Source organism: Orbicella faveolata, unplaced genomic scaffold (genome assembly GCF_042242905.1).
Source record: "Orbicella faveolata isolate gen_17 unplaced genomic scaffold, um_ofav_v1 contig_24, whole genome shotgun sequence".
Taxonomy (NCBI): Eukaryota; Metazoa; Cnidaria; class Anthozoa; order Scleractinia; family Merulinidae; genus Orbicella; species Orbicella faveolata.
In genome coordinates, this window is record NW_028301552.1 from 25,620,240 (window position 1) to 25,642,694 (window position 22,455).

The 22,455-nt window shown below is 39.8% G+C and overlaps 1 pseudogene; it reads right to left on the reverse strand.

Annotated features, from left to right (window-relative positions):
- Positions 1-12,641: 12,641 nt before the first annotated feature.
- LOC149111033 (uncharacterized) lies at positions 12,642-14,431 on the reverse strand (annotated as a pseudogene).
- Between the last annotated feature and the right edge of the window lie 8,024 nt (positions 14,432-22,455).

The window sequence follows — 22,455 nt, forward strand, 5'->3', positions numbered from 1 at the left end:
AAAGCTTCGGCGTTTCCGAAGGAAATCGTACGAGAACAAATCTGATATCCGTGATAAGGATCTACCTACTGTGCTTGCAAACAGTTCTAATCACAGCCGGCCCCGGCGTCACAATATAGAATGCAAGTAAGCAACATGTTCACGGTAAATTTCATATTTTGTCCCTCAAAAGCAAATTCATGGAGACTTAAAAGCATACCATGCAATAGAAATGAGCCTGAACAGTGCATAAACACATGGCAAATTACAGCGGTGTCAAACTCAACGAGTCGACATGCATATAACAGCGCAAGCCATGCAGACCTATGACCTATAAATATTTGCCATAGCACGATCTAACGGCTCAACTCCGCTTAAAATTCCTCCTTATTACATAACATGAAGTGCCCTTCATGAACACGAGTGAAGCGACAAGAAAGGTCGAGTGACCGAACAGAGAACGGCAAATGTACAAATGTCACGAACCGTAGAAGTCGTGTAGGCTAGTCAACCCCATTTTACGTAAATATTAAGCTTTTTCCAAAGCCAGTGGGTAGCACTGCCAACAGATCTTTTCGGGATACCAGTGTGGAAATTGCGTCTTTTTGCTCCGTTCGTAATTCGCGAGACATTCCAAGTTCACCTAAACGCTTGAGAGATTCCTCGAGAGCGGAATCGAAACTAACAACATCACTTTCGACAGAGTTCGCTATGTTTCTTACCCGCACGAACGAAACGAAACTGACTGACAGACAATTGACAGGTAGGGTCAAGCCGCACCAATCAGAAACTCCGTTCGTGGGCGAACGGGGTTTCCTAAAAGAACAATGACCTCAGGCAGGCGAGATTTTCTTCGCTCCACCCTCTCCTCTATCCTTCCTCTTGCCTATCATTCACCCCCTTGGTAAAACTTTCTTTCTCTCCCCAGTCTTCCACTGCATAAAAAATTCAAGATGGCGGTTAAACTTTTTTACGATGTGAGCGCTCGCTCGAAAAAATCTCGCCTGCTCTGCAGGCTACCTTTACACACGTACTGTACAGTAGTTACATACAAATTACATACTACTTGACTCTACACCTACATTGTATATTACACTACTACACACTACTACACTACTAAGTACGTTACTTAAATACGTTACATACTACTTGACTCTACTTTACATCCACATTACCTACTATACTACTACACACTAATACACTACTAATACTTAACATCCAAAAAGAAAATAAAACTAGTGAGAGAATCTCAGATAGTGCCAAGTGCAATTTACGACTCTGATACAGTAGTCACATAGGTCCTGACCCATGCCGCTTTCTCCCTTGGTGGTCAACTAGGCCTTTTCCCCTTGCAGAATATGAGCTGACAGAAACTTGATAAGACGTAATCTCAGCATTGTGTATGTTTCATGTTTGTATTTTCTTTCAAGGCCCAAAAATAACTTACAACTACCGTTTGTCAAGACGGCTTCGAATTTTATTGTGGCGTTTTACGCTGAGTTTCAGGCATTTTAAATTTAAGAAGACGCAAAAGTACACAATTTTACTTTTCACGCCAAGGTATGTAACCTGATACTTTTGTTTTCCTCGCCAAGGTATGCAACATAAAACCCTTCTTTCCTCGAAAGTATATGGCCCGTTCCAAACGCCGCTCCATTCATGCGCCGAACCTAACTGATGAATTAAGTACGGCAGAAGAGCGGCGTTTGAATCAGTTTGGTTCGGCAGGTTAAGTTTGGTGCGGCAAACAATATTAAATTAGGCAGGGTCTGTCGCACTATGCGACGTTGGAGCGGCAGCTGATTCATACGGCGTTCTCCTCATGTGTCGAACCTAATGCATAAATTACTGTAATTTATTTTTCATATAACGGGATTCGTGATTGGCTCAAAATTGAGTGGCGTGACCAGTCATGCATGAAGCTCAAAGTCGTCTCTAAAAATAAAGACAACAAAATACCAGTATGCCTTCGACTTATGAGAAACGGGACTGTGCAAGCGAGTTTCTTTGGCGCAAATTCATTTTTTTGCTTTTTCGTCGTGATAATAGCCCAGCTTATTAGATTTCCCTTTAACAAGTCGATTTAACCGGGAGAAAACCTGTCTAGATACAAACACTGAACCTTGAGGTTGAATCTGCTTCCCTAAATATTGCTATAACAGCATGATAACAGCGAAATGTTAGCCACAGCTTTTCTATTTGGACAGAGTTCTTGAATTCAGAACGCATATTTTCTCTTCGAAAATTGTTACCACCGGCTTCCCGAATTAAGTTCGACGCAAGTACGCCGTCTGAACCAGCCGTCGCTCCAAAGTCGCCCTAAAGTCGAACTTAATCAGGTTTGGTTCGGCACATGAGTGGAGCGGCGTTTGGACCGGGCCTAAGAAAGATGCGTATTTTTTTTAACTTACTGCTGGAGATAAATGGAATAAAGCTAAATATCTGATGGAAAATCGAAGACGAACGATTTTGTTTTATTCCAAACGGAAATTTTCATTATCAAATAGTCACGTCCAGTCACGGAATAGTGCATTCTTATTCATGTCAAACTAATATACAATCCTATCTATTAATACAACTGAGGAGCGTTTCAATGGGAAGTATTGAACGTAGAGATCGTTACTTGGTCGAAATTATCTCCTACATCCTCCGTGAGAGGGTCATCTCAAAGACTGATGAAATTGATTGGCGGTTTCATTAAGTGCCCCGGCGTCTGCGGCAATAATTGCGAGTTTCTTGTGTCACAAAATTACTAGTTTTACATGTAACTAACGCGGAAAGTTTCGGCTGATTATATGAAGTTTTTGCTCCCTTCATAGAAGAGGAAATAAACAAGCCGCTAAGGAGAAGCATTTTTTATTTGAACCTTGGCAAACACACAACAGTACAACAGACGAAATTTCTTGGATCGAGGTGAGGGTGATTCCAGAAGATACGCAGTCACAGTAGCGTTATTTGCACTAAAAAAGGGAGAACTTGACGTTACCTGAAATACAGTTGCTATGCCCGGTCAAAATAGTCCGGTTCTGGCCCTATCTCTGTCAAGCAACGTTACGGTAGCGTTGCGACACTGAAGGTTAACTTATCTGCGCATGCGTTTCGAGCAAATTGCTTTTGTTCTTAAGAGAATAGCATCACAGGGATAGCAAGAGATTTGCAAAAATATATATATATCTTTGGCGCGACTTTTTTTGCAGGCGCAACTTTTTTTTACTGGCGCGACTTTTTTTTCTGGCGCGCCTTTTTTTTCTGGCGCGACTTTTTATTGCTGGCTCGACTGTTTTTTTTCTGGCGCGACTTTTTGTTGCTGACTCGACTTTTTTCTCGGTAAGTACTTTTTATAGTGTATTTAGAACTTCTTGTTACTTCACTCATATTCCCCGTGCTTCCTTACATTCCTCCTTATATTTTCTCTTGTATTTTCCTATATATTCCTCTGTATACTTTTGTATTCCCCTGTATTCTCTTGTTTTCCCCGTGTTCTCTTGTACTTCCCTGTGTTTTCTTGTATCCCCCTACCTGTATTCCCTTGTGTTTCTGACGTAGACTTAGAAGTAAAGAGGCAATCAAAGACTTCCTTATAATTGAAGCTCAAATGATATGATTAATCATATCATTAATCAATCATATGATTGCGGAGGTCTATCCGCCATGTTGATTTACTTGAGTAATAAGTGATTAAGGACAGCGACTCCTCCCGGAAGGTTAAAAAGACCTGGCGCCAATAAATGATAACACGGTTGAGACTTGTTCTTGAAAACGATTTTTTGCTTAATTTTTGACCTAATGTAGGACTAGATATTTATAAAGAGTATTGCTATACCAGGAGTCATAAACAGGGACGGAGACCGTAAGCGCGAGCTATTTCTAGTACTGGGGTTGTCCCTATGATATGGGTCAATTTTGCTATTTTTAAAACAAATTGCGCCATCCCGTGCGGCACACGCGCGTACATGTTGCGAGGATTTTTGCGGATGTAGCGCGGGGAAATGGCGTCCGAAATTCCCGAAATGCTTGATGCTTTTGGCCCACAAATCAATACGTTCATGTCTGTTGGATTTTTGCTTCAGTATTTTCGTCGTAAGCTGTTCCAGTTTGAGTGAAGTAAGACAGTGTCGAATTTAGTCATGTCCCGCTTTGTATCACTGACCAAGTTGTGTTCCGCTGCTTCTTTTACAAGAGCTCCACATTACTCCACGCTAAGTTTCACATATGTTGAAGATTAACAGCTTTTCCATAACACAGCAAAAAAGCCAGTTGGATATATTTGGATATACCACCGTTTCGGGACTTCAAAGTTTCCCTCCTCTTGTCACACGCTTGCGAGGATTTCGCCAGAGTCTATCGAAAAGTAAAAAAAAAAAATAATGTCAAGTTTGAGCTTCGCCTGAATTGTAAGCAACGCTTGATGTTTTATCAAGGCCCAACGTTTACGTCCGTAGATGCTGCTCAGTTTTGTTAGTGTAAAAATCCAATAAATTGTCTGTCATCGATGAGTAAGAGCGCCCGCCGATGCATGTTTTGTACAGTCAGTAAAACATGACAAATTTGAGTTCCGCACTTTCGTGTAAAAGCGTACATCGAACTCATATAATATCTCTAGTTTTTAAGTATGTTTAAGGTTGATAACTGTTTGAGAACATATGAAAAGTTTAGCTCAAAATATTGTGAATACAGCAGAAATAATCAGCAAAGTTACGATGACGCTTTCTTTAATCAACTCGAATAACGATTTCGATTTCGTTGGTTGAGTTATCAAAACTCCTTGTCTATTTTATTTTCGCAGTGTAAAATTTCACTATGTTAAAGAAATACACATGATGTTAGTAGCCTTTTGGCGTTGGTGAAAACTGTTGCAGCATCTCAGCACAAGAGACAGCGAAAGAAATCTTTGTCAAGATTTGTTGACATTTGAAAACACCGACTCGGATTTGGAAGTGCACGAACTGCACTATGCAAATGACTACTTAAGTACGCGTCAGACTTTCCTTTCAAAAACTTTTGCAAACTCGCCAAACAAACAGAACAATAAGAAACTATCAAAAACAGGGTTTGGTTCTGATTAAGCATTGTTTGGGAAACTCACAAATTAACTCGATACCAGAGTAAAGAGTTTTCTTGCGTAACTTTTCTTTACAGAACAAACGCAAAATCTTACTCGTACAACTAGCGCGAGCAGATATTATTCAATCACAGCGCGAAATTGAAGTCATGCTTTCGACCCTGAAAATCTCACCTTTTCCGTTAGCTGAGTGCGTAAAACTACATATAAGAGCCCTGATTCTTATTCCCTGCGTTATTCCTTGCCATCGCTGTGAAAAATCTGCAGGAGAATCTCACCATTTGATCACGCAACGTGACAACGTCCACGCGAGAGCCCCCGACATGTGCGTGGATCCGCCAGGATATATGACGTCAGGATGGTGCAATTTGTTCTAAAAATAGAAAAATTGCGGATCCCAAGACTTACGGTCTCCGTCCCCGATTATGGCTCCTGGCTATACTTGAAGTTTCTTGTGGGCGTAAACTAAGGTAAGAATCAAGCATGTTCTGCCTGTTGTGGTTTTCGACGTGTCGCATTTCATAGCATGGTTTCAGTTGTGTTTTTCTACGAATAACTTCAACTGTAAACACTGAAAAAAGCAAAAAAATAAGATTAGCTACCTTCCCCATATTGATTCTCTCAATTAGTTTACGAATACGGCAATATTCAGAACTAAATAGACCAATATATTTCGATATATTAAAATTCAGCCTAAAACAATAGACCTCAGCACGAGGCTCTGAGGAATAAAGCCCACAAACTCTGCAGTTATTCCCCAGAGCCTCGTACCGAGGTCTATTGTTTTAGACTGAATTTTAAGATATCGCAATTGGTCTACTAAATCTAGATCGTTGTCAGTCGAGTCAGCCATCTTGGTCAACCAGACGCTCAACGACACATGTTCGTACTTTGAGCCCGCAATAAATCTAGCAGTGGTCTACAAATGAGCGCCAGAGCAAAAAGTCGGGCCAGCAAAAAAAGTCGCATCAGCCAAAAAAGTCGCGCTAGAAAAAAAAGTCGCGCCAGCGAAAAAAAAAAAAAACGCGCCAGAAAAAAAAAAAGTCGCGCAAGAGGTAAGAAAGTGTTCGCCAGAATGAAAAAAGGATACACCCCAAATATGATGCTGTACGCGCGCGCGCGTATGGCACTAACACGGCTCCGTAGGACTGGGAGTAACTCTGTACCACTAGTTGTATAGAGACTATGCCAAGAATCAAACACATTTTGTGACTAGCTGCTTTCCTCGTATGCTCGCGTTTTCTAGGGTTGTGAGAGTTGTATAGGTGTGAGAGGTGTAAAATTGAAATATACACGTGGAAATAAATAATAGTTCGTTAGGATTGTTCCCTCGGAAATTGCACTTAATGAAGCAGCTCACTGTGTTTAAGTTTTAGAGGGCTGCTTCAATCTTTAACCGAATATTTGCCAAATTAAGGAAGTTCAAAGAAAAACTGGTAACTTCCCTTTCATCTTTTGTATGTTAATTTCCAAATTGCGTATTTCCATAGCAACCCTATTAAGGAAATATTATTTTTTCTGTGATGCTATGACATTAAGACTAACTTGCATATATTTTGTACATATATTATATTTTTGAAGAAAAGATACGTATTGATGTTGTTATTTAAAATAAGGGATTAAAAACACGATGTTATTTTTGTTCCACTTCATTTTCCCGTCTATCCATTCCTATTACAAACTTTATTTCCCATTATACCTTTCGGTATCATGTTCTCTCAGAGTACGCTTAGTACTTACAGTTTGTCTCATTGTGGGAACATGGTGGTTATTACTTCGTCCTACAAGGTAATTTGTCACAAAAAAGTTAACTGCTTTTATTCTTTTATAGTTTACCTCGTAATTTGCTTTTTCTCTTGATGCTAAAGTTATTTGAATCAGCCTATTGGATCGCATCTCAAAACTGAGTTTCAAAATGGAAGGTGAAGTCATAAAAGAAGTATAAAAAAACACACACATCTGGCGTACGAAGAAAACCACGATATAGAATCCGATACAACTAGTTTAATTTTAAATGAATAATACTGGGGGACGATTTCAGTCATTAACAAAGGACTGTTTGAGGTATAGTGTAAATTTTAACGGCAGGGCTCTCTTTACACACTTCGTAATTGCAAACAATTTCAATGATTGAGATTCTAAAACCAAAGGAGGAATTGCCGGAGTTACTGGCATGGAGGGAACACGAGATAGGTGCGCACTCACAGCTCATATGATGGCAGCAGCAACAGCCTCTTTGAAAGTTGAGTGGGACTTCGGCAGGCTCAAGTTTCCATAAAGAACTGGGATCACAAAGAATTGAAAGAGATGAAAATGACCTGAATAATATCATTCAGTGCATTCACATGAAATTGGTAAATCCATTCGATATCGGTCAGTACGAAGGAGAAAAGATGCCACTGATCAATATCGCCTCTGAGACAATTACACCATCTGAAGTTTTGGAATCTTTACTGAGTGCTAAGGAGCAAGGCGAAAAGTCAATGAAAGAGTTTGTGCAAGCCGGGCTAATATCTGACAAGGAGAATTTCTGGGATCCTTTGAAGAAAATCAACATCAAACCTTGCAAAGTCTGAACGAACCTGTTGAGCCAAGTAAACCAGGCTCTGAAGACAATCAACCTCGACAGGCAGATGTATACTGAGTAGACTTCTTGTTGTGTCCAAAGAGGGTGACATTGATCTAGAAGAAGTGCAGTCGTATGAACTTGCATCTGTTCCCCTTGCATTAGCCAACATGGAAGGGTCTCTGAAGAAACAAACCAAGAGTGCTACTAGAAATGGACAGTCTTGCCAGGAGCACACTTCCTGCTTATAGTCTTCATCAAACAACATGCAAAGTTGACCTCCTGGCAGTAATTCAGATGTTGTCAAAAGGAAAGATGCATTCGGAGAGCTATCTGACACAATCGCAGCAACTATTATTACGATACGATACGATACTTTATTTAACGTGGAGTTAACGATTAGCCAAGCGGCTAGTTCACAGATAATCCACGGCCCTAGTATATTCTGAAAGTTAAAACTTAAAATGTACAATAATTGATCGTATAAACTTAAAACGCAGAGAACTAAAAATCTAGAGAATCAAATCACAATAAATTCCGATATCCGTCTGACTTTGTTGTTCACTTCATTAGTGCCTACTCTAGTTCTAACATCACTTTTTTGTTGGCTCGTTCCATTTCTTTGCGGCGAAATATCTTCATGATTTGAGACCATATTTAGTCGTGTTAATTTTCGGCAAAGAAAGGATATAGTCATGTTGAAGATTATACTTGGATGAGCGTAACATGATAAGATGTCCAATTGCGGATGGAGCTTTGTCCGATATACAATTGTTTATTGTCAATAGCATGTCCTGGATTCTTCGAGTTTCCATGGATGGGAGTCTGATTCTTTGCAAGAGATCTTGATGAGATGCACTTTTTTTTCCCATAATTATAGTACATCTTTATTAATAATCATTTCTTACACTTACAATACTTATTACATCACTTATTCTCAACCTATTTTTACAATAACATAAAACAAATCTTTCTGTACAGTCATACTTATTACAATTATATTAAATCTAAAGAATTGCAGATAGAGGAGCTTTTACGAATATCAAATAATTTTTTCAAGTTTATACTTATATTTAACTTTGTTGATAAAGTCGGAAAGTAATAGAAGTGGTGAGTCATTCTGGAGCTTTTTCTTATAAATATAATACCGCAGAAAGAGGAGGGTGTAGTTCAGTTTTTTTATCAAGGTACTTGAACTTGGAAAAGTACCAAAAAGAAGATCTTCAATGTTTAGATTAAATTCAGAGTTATTCTCTGTATTAAACCATTGTAATACTTCTTGACTATAGGACTTTGTACACTGGCACTCTGAAAAGGTATGGTCTATAGAATCCAGATCCCTGCAATATATACAATTACTATCTGATTTAATATTAAACCTAAAAAGTTCCTTTTTAGTCACTACAATTCTATGAATGAATTTAAAATGAAATTCCCTAACTCTATTTTCTCTGAAAGTCTTTTGTACTGATTTGAATATATTTGTCCAGTTTGTTTTGTCTATAGGAACGGTTTGATTCCATCTCTTTGCACCAGTTTGTTTTTCTTTATACTTCTTATCAACAATTAGCCAGTAGAAGTCTTTGGATTTGGCTCGCAGTAAATTGATAACTACGTTTTCATCTAAGTGAAAGGACTCCGGGTCCTCATTGTTTATCATTTCAGCGCTGAATTCATTAGTTTTCGCCTTAGTTAGGAGGTGACCTGGAATAGCAGAAATAACTTGGTAAAAGTGAAGAAAGGTTGTTCTTTTGTAGTGAATATTTCGACTGAAAAACAGGCAATGATAGGACATTTCCATTTTTATCTAAAAGATCTTTAATCGTTCTAATACCTTTCTCGAACTATTCCTTCCAGAAAAAAGGTTTACCGTCAATGCGGATTTCCTTGTTATTAAATAGAATTGTATCTCGTCCATGATGGCATCCGTGAAGAGCCTTCAATTTATGAAAGAACAACAGAATGTCCTTATAAAAAGAGGGTACATTTTCAAAGTCCTTTGCGTCGTAATTACATGATAGGAGAAAATCGAGGCCCCCGTATTTCTTAAAAAATAGTCTGGAACAAATTTCCAATTGGGATGGCCCTCTCGTATGAGTCTTGGTATCCATGCAAATCGCAGCGCCTTGATCATTGTTTCTATATCCGTCATACGCAGCCCGCCCTTCTCATAATCCTGATATAGTTCTTCCCTTCTTATTTTGTCCCTTTTATTTTTCCAGATGAATCTAAAGAGCCTACCTTTAACGTTACTTATAATATCCTTTGGAACATTGATATTTGAAGCTGGAAATATAAGAGATGATACTCCAAGCGCCTTGGTTACCATCACTTTCCCAAATAGTGTGAGATCTCTTGACCTCTATTTATCCAAGTTTGTTTGCAATTTATCTATCTTAAGGTTGAAATTCATTTCATTATTTCCTTTTTCATCATAGGAGAAATTAATACCTAAAATTCTGGTCGGACTACTGACCCATTTTAAATGTAACGGTTTGTTTTTATTGCCTGACCACTTCCCCAGCCACATAGCTTTAGTTTTCTCTAAATTCAGCCTAAGACCAGAGATTTCGCCAAAATCCACTCGCGGCGATTTGTAATCCTTTTTCCACCGAAGAGAGGTCGAAACACAGCAGGTTGGTATCATCTGCAAATTGACTAATTTTAATTTCCCTTTCAAATATTGAAATTCCCTTGACAGCTTTGGATTGACGAATTTTCACAGACATAAGTTCTGCGGCTAGTATGAACAAGTAGGGAGAAAGTGGGCATCCTTGTCTTACTCCGGTAGAAGGTTTTATCCAGTTGGTGGCGTAGCCATTATTCAGTACCGCACTTTCTATATCAGTATAAAAGACCTTTACCCAGTTTCTCAAGCTGTCACCAAAGTTGTAAAGTTTTAGAACATGATGTCTGCATGACCATTCTAAAGTGTCAAAAGCTTTCTGAAAGTCTAAGGACAGCAATATACCAGAGCGGTTTAGTTTCCTTGTTTGCTCCATAACATCGGCAATAAGCATAATGTTTTCACCAATATATCTGCCTTTCACAAAACCTGTTTGATCCGGATGCATCAATGATGGTAATATCGGTTCAATCCGTTTAGCTATTGCTTTGGACGCAATTTTATAGTCAACATTTAAGAGAGTTATTGGTCTCCAATTCTTCAGTTCTAGTAGCGATGATTCTTCTTTTGGTATTAGGGTTATTATACCTCTACGCTGTGAGATTGATAACTGTCCATTTTCATACGCAGCATTGAGACTCTCTGCTAAGTCATTTCCAATTAGGTCAAAAAACTTTGAGTAAAACTCGACAGTAAAACCATCTTCCCCTGGGGATTATCCACTGTTGAAAGAGTCCAAGCTTTCCTTACATTCTGCATACGTTACAAGGCCGTCTGCTTTCTCACTGACCTCCTGTGAGAGACAAGGGATTTCTAAATGCTCTATATATAATGACTGAATTGCTCCTCGGTGACATCCATTTTAGACGTGTAGAGATCTCTGTAATAATTTTCTATTTTTAACAAAATCTGTTCTTCTTCCTTTGTTATCTCCCCCTCGTCGTCTCCTAATTCTGAAATTACCTTCCTACTATAATTTCTTTATTCGAGATTGAAAAAATATTTTGTAGGTCTTTCGCCTTTTTCAGCCCACATGCATTTGGATCGAAACTTTGCACCTTCACCTCTTCTTTCATATATTTGTTGAAGTTCCTTTTTAAGATTGTCATACTGCGTCAACTCTTCGTCTAGAGACGTAACATCAGAATTGCTACAAATAATATGGTCAAGTCTATCCATTTCGTCCTTAATTATGAGTTCATGTTTTTTAGCTTCCTTTGCTTTTCCTTTGGCAAACGAGATAGTAAAGCACCTAATTTCCATTTTAAGCAGTTCCCAGTACATTCTTTTATCTTGAATATGTTTATACTTGTCCCGAAATCCAGAATACCTTTGACGCATTTGTTCTACGTAATTATTATCCTCTAGGAGAGCATTGTTAAACTTCCAAAAGCCAGGCCCCCTAGGGGGCTTCTTTTGTCCAGTGCAAAGATAGAAACACTGCCTTATGGTCGGGTGCTATTGAGGATTGAATATCAACGTTTTGGACATATTTGGTTAAATTTTTTGCTACAAGAAAAAAATCTATTCTGGATCTCATTTTTAGCGCTTTGGATACGTACGAATATTTGTTTATGTTTGGATGTTTAACTCTTTGTATATCTACAAGATCAAAAATATCCATTGTGTTTTAAGATCAAATTCCGGAAGCCCAGTTGGTCTCCAGGGTAAACCACCCTTCTTGTCTTTCTTTGTTAGAGTACAATTATAGTCACCTCCTATAATCAGTGTCGTTAATTCAGATTGGTCTATCAAATAGTTGTTAAGCTCTTCTATGAATCACAACTGCTCGGCATGATCATTAGGTGCGTATATATTACAAAGTGACAATTCCATACCATTGAGAATTAAGTTAATTAGAACTATTCTTCCCAAGTTGTCGTTTAGGGAATTTTTAATTTTGCTGTTTCTAATAGCAGGATTTAATAATTAGAAGTTTAAGCATTTAAACTGTGGTTAATGAGCTCTGTAGTCTACATCATAGCTGTCATCTAAGGTTGTCACCAGTTCTGTTATCTTCCCCCTATTAGCCATTGTGCAATAACCTTAGGTCAATGTCCAATGCAACCCAATAGTTTTACCATATGGGAAATCATACGACAAAGCTCCCAGTGATTTTCCACCATGCTCTCGTGTGATTTCAGCATGCTATACCCCTCCCAACTCCCTCAATGCCCAGTTAGTAAAATCCCATTGTTTTCTGACCCTGTCCCAGTTGTGAGTTAGTATTCAAGCTAGGCCGTTCTCCGCTTTCCCATTCCTTCCCTCCCTGTATTGGTAGCTTTGTCCTTTCCCATCTTTTTCCTCCCTGTGGTTGTAATTACCTTTCATGAGAAGGTGGCTTTCGCCTGCTGAACCTTCTTGGTTTCTTCACTGCCACGTTCTATTTGTTATATGGTGTATAAACCATAGCTGCTTAGTCAATAAAGGTTTTTTGGTGGCAGGGAAGTGCAACCTAGGCTGCACTTTGCCCCACAGTAAGTGCTACGGCCACCCTTGGAAACAGGTCCGGATCTCTTCAGGATGGTGTCATCGTACCATTTGACCTATTGTCCTCCCAGAGGGGCACCCCCTCTTCTGGTCCATCCTATGTTACTTCCAAGGAAATAGGTCCGGATCTCTCCAGGATGGTGCCATCGTACCATCTGACCTATTGTCCTCCCAGAAGGGCACCCCTCTTCTGGTCCCCTTAGTAACATAGGTTCCCCTAGAGACGCCGCTACTCTAGGGGAGATAGGCTCTGTCTTCCCTGCCACCCATGTTTGCCACCATAATCAGTGTTTTGTTTCTGTTTCCTGTATCTACCCAGCAAAGGGAGGGGGGTTGCAATGTTGTTACCCATATAAATATCCTTGCTGGTACTGTTAGATCTGCTCCTCCCCCTCTGTGGGTGTGGCTTTAATAATTTATACTAAATTGCACACCAGCAGGGCCTCATTAATATGCAAGTTCCTTTACTGTGGCGAGTGCCATGGGAAAAAAATTTCACCTTCCCATTCATTTTTCCAGAATGACTCATCACTCGGTTCCGAATATGTTTCCTGTAGAAAATAGATGGTAGCGTTTTGATCTTTAAGAAATGTAAACATGCTGCTCCTCTTGATCGAATTTCTAAGACCTCTAACATTCAGAGAGATGATTTTACATACTTATTTGTTGGACATCACTTTTCAAAAACAGACAAAAATATTACAATACAAAATAGGCTTTCTAGAAATGAATACGAAGACAAAAAATACGCACAGAAATGTGAAACACTCAACACAAAACAATTAAGTCCGAATTGGGTACTGACCTTTTTAAGTTCTCCCACCCTTTCCCTCCTCTCAAAATTGATGAAGAAAAAAAAAACTGAGACAATATAGCGGATTACAGAGTAAAGCTTAATTATCTACGGCTAGTTCAAATGCATTGTCTTGTCGAACAAAACAGATAAATCGTTTACAATTCATCTAAATCATAGTTGTTGAAAATTCGAACAGGAACTCCGCTCGGTGATGTTTTTACAAACAATTTCCCGTCGATTGTCCAGAAACTCGTCAAGAGTCCATCTCTTTTCATTTCACTTGCCCTAGATACGAGTTTGCGCCTATAAACTGGCAGATTTTCGTCAAAAAATATACGTGGTCCATTGGAGCTTACCGCATTGGAATAGCCGGGAAATAAGTCGGTCACTTTAACATTTCGTAATTTCACTCTTTCCTTGTATAAGCTCGTTTTCAGTTTGTGACTCAGAAATTTCACAATACTCGGGCTAGGATTATTGCCACGGCGTTTGAGTTTCTGTGATATCTCAATGTCGTTAGGATTAACATTAACATTTAACACGCTCGCCAATTTTAATACTACATCTTCAGTTGTAGAGTAGCACTGATCCGGTATACCTTGAATTTCTAGGCCGTTTTTCCTGGTGTACTGCTCCAAGTCATCTAGCGCTGTGTACAGATTTTCGGTTTCATCTTCTTGCCCCCGTAGTTTTAGTTTTAGTTTTAAGAATGCTCGAGACAGACTTTTGAAGGTCCTCCAGCATGTTTCCTATATCGTATAGCGTGGGTTCGGCATCAGACGCTTCGTCATTGTCCGCCATATTGCCGCTTACTTCTTCCTGACCGTTAAGTTCTTTGTTGGGCCTTTTTGCTGCGTTTGTCTCCTCTTCAGTAGAGCCACGGTCTCCCCGTTTGTTTTTCTTTCCTGTCATTGACCTTGACAAGCTTACCAATGATTTTGCACAAGGGAGAAGAGGGAATTTACTGCCGCTTAAAATTCACGTCCGCTCTCACGGACTACACGCATGCTCTCCAATGAGATACACTTTTAGTTTTGATGATGTACCTTAAAGCCCTTTCGTTGACATTCTCGATTTTAGCAGTGTTTTCTTTTTCCGCAGTGGTGCCAGACTTGGTTACAATAGTTAAAATATGGCAGTATAAATGCGCGGTATGGCGATTTCTTAGTTTTACGTGGTAAAATATTCCTCAGTCTGCAAATTGCTGAATTCCAGTTCGCCAGTCAAGTCCATATTGTCGGGAGAATCTCAGTGGACGGCCATACAAATATAGATTCAGAGCAGAGAAACGAAGTTACCTGCGCGCCATGCAGTCTCAAGCTTTATTTGTCCAGTGGAAAAACCAAACCTAATTTGTTGACGTTTCTACTTTCTGATTGGTGTGAGAGCCTTCCCGGACAACTCAAGGATGATCAAACACTCATTCTAGCATCACAAGATGAGTCAGCAGTGAAAGTGACCAAGACGTTGAACAGAGCAGATATAATTCCTCTCTATTCCGACCACCAGGAAGCAGACACTAGAGTGTTTGTGCATTGCGAATATATTGCAAACCAGTCATCAGACATCAACAATTCTTCCAAGAGGATCATCGCTTTTTCTTGAGACACAGATGTAGCAGCTTTATGTCGGTATCACTTCAGCCAACTGTCCATTCAAGGGCATTGGTTGCACACAGGTACTGGAGGAAACAGAAGGTTCATTCCCGTGCACGAGGCTGTGGGTCCAGATGTGTGAAATCTTTTACCGGCCATGCATGCTTTGACAGGATGCGATTCCACGAGTAACCTAAACGGCATAGGCAGAAGGGGAGGGTTCACTACACTGGAGAAACATAAAGATGACCCTGTTGGACTGAAGAACCTGGGTACAGACTGCACAGTCATAAGCGATGAAACGTTGACTGTTTCTCTCAAATTTATCGGTCTTCTATACGGAGAAGCCACTTAGTCAAATTTGAACCATCTCAGGTGCAAGCTTGTTACCAAGAAACACCTGGAGAACAGCAAACTTCCCCTTACTGAAGATAGTGCATCATGTCAAAAGGGCCAACTATCAATGCTTTATCTGGAAACATGCCCGAGAGAGGAGGCTTTCACTAACATCGCCAGATGGAAATGGGTGGACAACGGATGAGCCCGGACACCTTGTTTCCAAATTGATGGAGAAAGATCCAGCTCCAGCTCTTGGAACTGATTATGTGCAGGTGTAAGAAGGGATGCAAAGTACGATGTTCTTGGTGGAGAGTTGGACTCTCCTGCACGGCCGATTGCACTTGTGAAAATCAATGAAGCAACCTCCAAGAAAATGACGAAGACGAGGAACTTTAACCCTTTGTATTATTTGAATTGTTATGTCATTCACATATGCAATAACGACATGATTGAAAAGCGCTAATTACTTAAGTAAACTATTTTGAATGATTTACTTGCCATATAAATTTGATTACTATTAAGTAGATACTTTTGAGGATACGTGGGTAGGGGCACAATGAGCGACCCCTCACGTTCACGAACGAGGAAAGCACAGGTTAAATGATTACTAAATGTGGCCAGTGACCATCTAGCAGAGTAAACTTTTATTTTTCCCTGAGATAGACGTAGATAACTTAAAAGCCTGCTTTTAAGTTTAGAGACGGGACTTCCCAATGCTACAGGTAACTTAAGTTTCAATAATGAGATTTTTGTTTTATTTTGGATGTAAAATGCCCTCTCCAAAAAGATGTTTAAGATTGCGTGTACAGATAAAATGTAGTACCCCATATTGGCTGTTCCGAAAACGTGGAGTGCAGAGTCTTAAAAAAAAATTAAAACATATTTAAAAAATAGAAATAAAAAAAATTTAAAAGTGAATTAAAAGAATAATGAAATACATAAATAAACTAGAAATAGAAATTTAAGAAATACAAATAATAATTATTAGAAAATTCACACCGCCTGAGGTGGACTGTTCATATCCGGCGCATATTTCATTCAGTCCAAATGGTATATTCAACTCTCGATTTTCATAGTTAGCAGTTCACTTTTAGGAAAAAAAAAGTAAAGAACAGTCCAGTTTTGACCATGTTTCCTTGGAAAGCCGTGTTACCTCGAAACAAACTCAAGCTTTGCTTTCCAAAAATAAACTGCCTGTGTGAATTAACCCTTGAACCATTCAACAACTTGTCAACTTCGCGTCCTAAAGTCCTCGTAATTGATTGATGAAATTCAAACTAAAACCTTAAAAATTTTTTCAGCGCTGAAAAATAGTAAGATAAAAAATTGTGGATTAACAAATATAGAAACAAATAAATACACAGGGAAAGTTGTATTTTGAGAAAAGAAATTCTACTTCATCATTGGTCATTGGTCGTTTCGGAGTCACGTGAGAGAGCGCGCGAACCTGGGAGATCAATTGTGTGTGATCTTTGGGAGATTAAGCTTATCTGGCGAGCTCTGCAGTTTTTTCGGTACTTTTATCCGACCATGTCCAAGGAACAAGACAGAGATTACCGCCATGATGAAGACGCCCTTTTGAGAGACGACATGGAATCGACCAACGCAGCAGAAAACACTGAAAAGTCTAGGAACTCGAGCGACTCGCTCGCCGCTATGATCGCCAACATGAATCAGACCATGGCGGCGATGGCGGGAAACATTTCCTCAATGGGAAATGCCTTGAAGAGAATGCATGCTGACACAGCATCACCTTCTAACAGGGTCACAATAGGGTTCTCAGATCCCGCTTTCCCGTCCATATTTTTCTGTTAATCCCGCTATCCCGCCTTTTTTTGCCTGGAAATGCCGATCCCGCCCACAAAGACGTTTCTGCGTTAATGCCGCATCCCAACCCGAATCCCGCATCCCAAGCCCATAAAAATACGAGATCCCGCTCCCGCTCGTAATTGTAATTCCCGCTTCCCGCCCCTGTTTTCAGCTCAAATCCCAAATATCACGGCGAAAAAGCTAAATCCCGCATCCCGCCAAACCTGTTGGGGTTCTGTAAGTCAGCATCATGATTAGAAATATTACTGTCATATGACCGTTAAAAGCACTAAATATACATGTCGAAAGGTGAATATGTTTACGGAGACATTGAGGGGGTATGATGAAATTTATTAATAACTACAAGGGGGATACTTCAATAAAATAACGAAATCAGCGAAATGGTACTGTCTTTAACCGAAAATCCCCCGCCATCCCCCAGGCGATAAATAATGACCGGTCGAAAGTGATTATTTGTAAAGAAAGGCTTTTTCATGGTTTAAGATAGTAAGCAAAACAATCTTTATTATTTCAATATTTCTTTTTCAAAGGTACAAAAAAAAAAAAAAACACGCAAGTTACTGAGAAAAATAACATAGACGCCCCATGCAAAAGAAAACCGCTGCACGGCACGTTGGCTTTTGCATGGTTTTCTTTGTCACGAAATGTTTAATTTGCTTTGATCGAAAAACGCGTTTCACGCCGCGAAGCGGAACTGATATGAATTTATATTTTCTCGAAAAAACGTTTCCCCCGTGTTTTCCTCTTAGATCCCGCGTTTTCCACGTAGACCCCGCGTTTTCCACCAGACCCCGCGTTTTCCACACCCCGGGACCCCGAGAGCCCGGCCCCGCGTTTTCCACCTAGCCACGCCGGTCCCGCGTTTTCCACCTCGCCGTCAGGGAACTTCACCACTGTCTTACGTATTTCGTTAAAAACACACATTTCTTTGCGGGAAAAGTGATTGTCAAAGCCTCAAAAAAGTGGAACAACTTTAGCCAAAAAGGAGGTTGTATTTTAGTATCATGGTGCCACAAGTTGATGAGGGAGTTTTACCGACTTTGTGGCGAAACGTCAACGCATTTAGAAAAAAAAGAAAGTGCTTCACAATAGTCCAAACCAACGGTCTTTTAGTGAAAAAAGAAAAAATACTAATGCTTCAGAATGCACTGCTCAAAATAAATCGATCTTTGCATTCGCTTTCGACAACATATCTTCGCCTTCTTCATTCCGGGATTTATGGATGAACTTTTAAAGCCTTGTGAACATCTCAAACTTCCTGAAGTTATGAGAAACACTGCTACGGACAGAAACCGCCCGATTGTTTACATCTGATGATCCTGGAAGCTGATTTACACTTGCTTGCGTTAAAGCGAGGGAATCTATTTGATGAGAACTGTGACGAAGTTCAATATTTCGGTAATTGTTGTGACTAAGATGATAACTTATAAGTTTCTTCGTGGTGTTCTGCTCAGGATGCACGACAGATCTGCCGAACTCTTCCTAATTGCATAATCCGTAATCGGCCCGTGGGCATTACGGCTGCATAATGACCGTTCAGATCTCGCTCTTAGCCAATCCGAGCGTGCGTTATATCGGCCACAAGCCAAAGCCATATAGACTAATATAATAAATACGAGTAACATACGAGTAAACACGAATAACATACGAGTAACATACGACTACATACCAATACATACAGACGGTGATATACAGGTTATATACGAGTACATTGGTTAACATACCAATACATAAGAGCAACATTCGATGGTAGGAGGATAATAAACATGAAATTGAATGAAATGGTTACCCCCCCCCCCCCCTCCCCACACACACACACATATACACGCACACACACATCCCGAAGCTACTGGCATTAAAAAAAAATTTGATCAAAAGAAAGTATTGAAAGGCAACAAAGGATTTATTGAAAAGCAACAAAGAATTGGTATGTTTCAAACACAAATAAGTCTTGGCATTCTTTTGAGCAATTTTTTTTTGTTTAAATGCTATTTGTTTTCCCTTATGCCGCATATCATGGCGAACGCTATGCTCTAAGCCGCCACGGTTGTCAAAAAGCTTTTTTCCAGAAAAGAGCTGTTGTAGTAACACTTGGGACGGAAGTAGGGGTTTCTCTTCAAGTGGGTGAAAATTTACAGCATGAAGTGAAAATTATTACAGAACTCTATCGTCCAGTTCATGTTCTCCTGCACACAGTCATTTAGAATTATTTCAAATTTACGATTTCCGATACGATATAATATGATTTATTAAATACTCAACCTCGGATAATGCAATTCTAGCTTTCTGATTGGTTCACTGGATCTCGGTTACCAGCCATTATACCTGCGTTTGACCTTATATTGAAATTTTGGAAATTTATAATGCGGTAAATGTCGCTCGGCATAAACCTTTTCGCGGGAAGCCAAGTTTCGTCGCCAAAAAAATGGATGAAAAAAGCAGATTCGGTGAGTTATTTACAGAAGAAATACAGGAAATTATGGACAATGCCGTCCCAGTAACAACAAAAAAGCCACAAAGTTCGAGATTAGATTATTTAACGGTACGTATACGTTAAGTTTCCCATAAAAGTTGCAAAATTAAAATATGACCGTCGAGATTTTACGCATTCATGAAGATTATGTAACAAAAACAATGTTTACCTTAACAGAATGGCTTACTAGTCCTGGTGGCATCAAATTTTCCAAACCGATATAAGAAATGTCAAAAGAAGAACTGAATGTTTGTTTGAAGTGTTTTTATACTTCTGCGAGGAAGAAAGATGGCACGTATTACAAAAGTTGATCCACGAAATCCACAGGAGCCACCATTGATCATTTCCTTCGTACGCCGCCGCACAACAAACCGTTTTCCACTATCTCCGACCAGGCAAATAAATTATTTGAGCATTTGTAAAAGGCCTCAGGAAAACAGACATCATTGCCGGCGTAGTGCATAAGAGAGAAATTTCCAATGAGCAGATGAGAAACTAACCGAAGTAAACCCGGTTCTTTACCAGCCACGAAAAACCGTCAGGGCGGCCTCGGAGACTCTGAAAATGAATCTGACGCTAAGATAGTTTCTGTCCCTGACTCTGAATCTAGCCAACAATGAGCTCACACATACAGCTCAAAATGCCAAGGCTTTCAAAGCAAAGGAATCCTGAAAGAGGTATTGTCGAGAATAATTTTGGCACAACGTCTGTGTCACATGGCGATCAAAGTTTTCCGCAGCATTATTACAACGGCAATGTGCAAGTGCACGATTATTCGGCTCTTCTCTATGACTCGAACTTGAACGCTTTTCAAACTTTGTGACCAAGGTTATATCTCCTTCATGTGGTAGACGTTCCTTAAATTCTTCTTGATTGTAATTTCATTCAGCAAATTCGCTTGCTTCGCTTTCAAATTTTCATTCAACTAATTTTACAAACGACGCGCATGTCATGTGATTTACCACTTGTTGTTGTTTTTGCCACATCGACTTCCGGTCGCTTAGTAAAATTAAAATCCAATAAAATTAGGTAAGCTATAATTTCCAAGTACACAAACGCACCGAATTTAATAAAACAATTATTCCATTCGCGCTTGTTGGATATGAGGTTGGCTATTTACCATCTCATATCCAACGCGCGCTCACGGAATAATTGTTAAATAAAGGTGATTTATGGTACGCGCATGACGTTTTTGTAGATTTTGTATTATAGTGTGAGAGAGTGCAAATAAAAATTGTTGTTGTTGTTGTTGCATCCAGTGCGTTTATCACTTACTAGTCATATTTGCTCTGTTCCAAAGGATTGTGCCTGTGGTAGCTTTTCTGTGTTCCTTCGGCGTTAGACAGGGCCGTCCTCTCACTGTTGCCTTGTACTGGCCGTGACGCGTTCTTCCTTACCTTCAGCTGGGATTATACTTTGAGCGATTATATAATGTAAACTTTCTATTTCTGTAAAACGAAACGGCCACAACGTCGAGGCAAGAAACTTCATTAAATTTGGTAAAATTCCGGTTAAATTCCCCCCCATCCCACATCGGTTATTGCCCAAAGTCCCACCTACATGTAAATAAGAGACTTCCGTTCTTAAGCCCCCTCCCCTCCTCTACTTTGCACTGTAATTTCCTTTTATAACATATTTTAGTTTTCCTCTTTTATTGTTATTTATTATTATCTTATAAACGATTTTATTTTTTTTTTTTGGATTTTTTTTCTTTAAAACTTTTTTTTTTTCTGTGATCCGATCCGTGATCCAATCCGTGATCCGGTCCGGTCCGGTCCGGTCCGGTCCGCTCCTGGTTTTGTCGACACCGTTCAACCGCGAATACGGTGCTTACGCCGTGTCACAGTGATATGTGTATCCCCGTGATATGTGTATCCCCGCACACATATCACTAGTGATATGTGTATCTCCTCCAAAATGGCGGCCAGTGATACGTGTATCCCCCACCCCCTCTCCTCTACTTTAAATAGCAATATCCTCCTTGAAAGCGCTCTCGTCGTCCGGTCGCTTACCGGACGAACGACTAACCCAAACAGAATTTAAACACAAATCTCAATTTTTGTAGTTGAAAAAGCTTAAGTATCTGCTGCTGGAATCGTGTTCTTGATCCTAACTGGTTTTCTGCGAGCAGGATACAATGATTTTATAGTTGAACACCAAATGGATCTAGGTATCTTTCAATTTGAGTTTCACGGCACGGGATTTCTGGGACGGTATTAATTGCGCGGTGAATTGCTAGCAATTTTGCCAGCAAGTTTCATAAACATAGGCACGCAAGGCGTGCAAGAGTTATTTTTTTGTGAACTATAAGTCTCGGAGATAGGAGCATTCATGGAACTGTTTACAGTAATGATTTGGTTGATTTGACAAGTTTTTTCGGTTGCGATGTATAGCAAGAAAGAAACCGGGAGTTTATGATGTACATACGATGTTACATCGGTAATGGTAAGATAACTAAATAGTAAGCCCTAAAATGTTTGACTGAACAAACTACAGTAATCTGACACGTCTCCAGATTAATGTAGATACCATCTTATTTTCTAACAGGCAATTTTATTCGTTCTTTGGTACAACCCACACTGTGATTGGTCTGACACGCGCACATGCATAACTCCCTCACTCACCGATCACGTAGCCCTTCCCCCGGGGGGGGGGGGGACCTCCTTATATGGGCTATATAGGTCTGTGCGGCCTTGAAG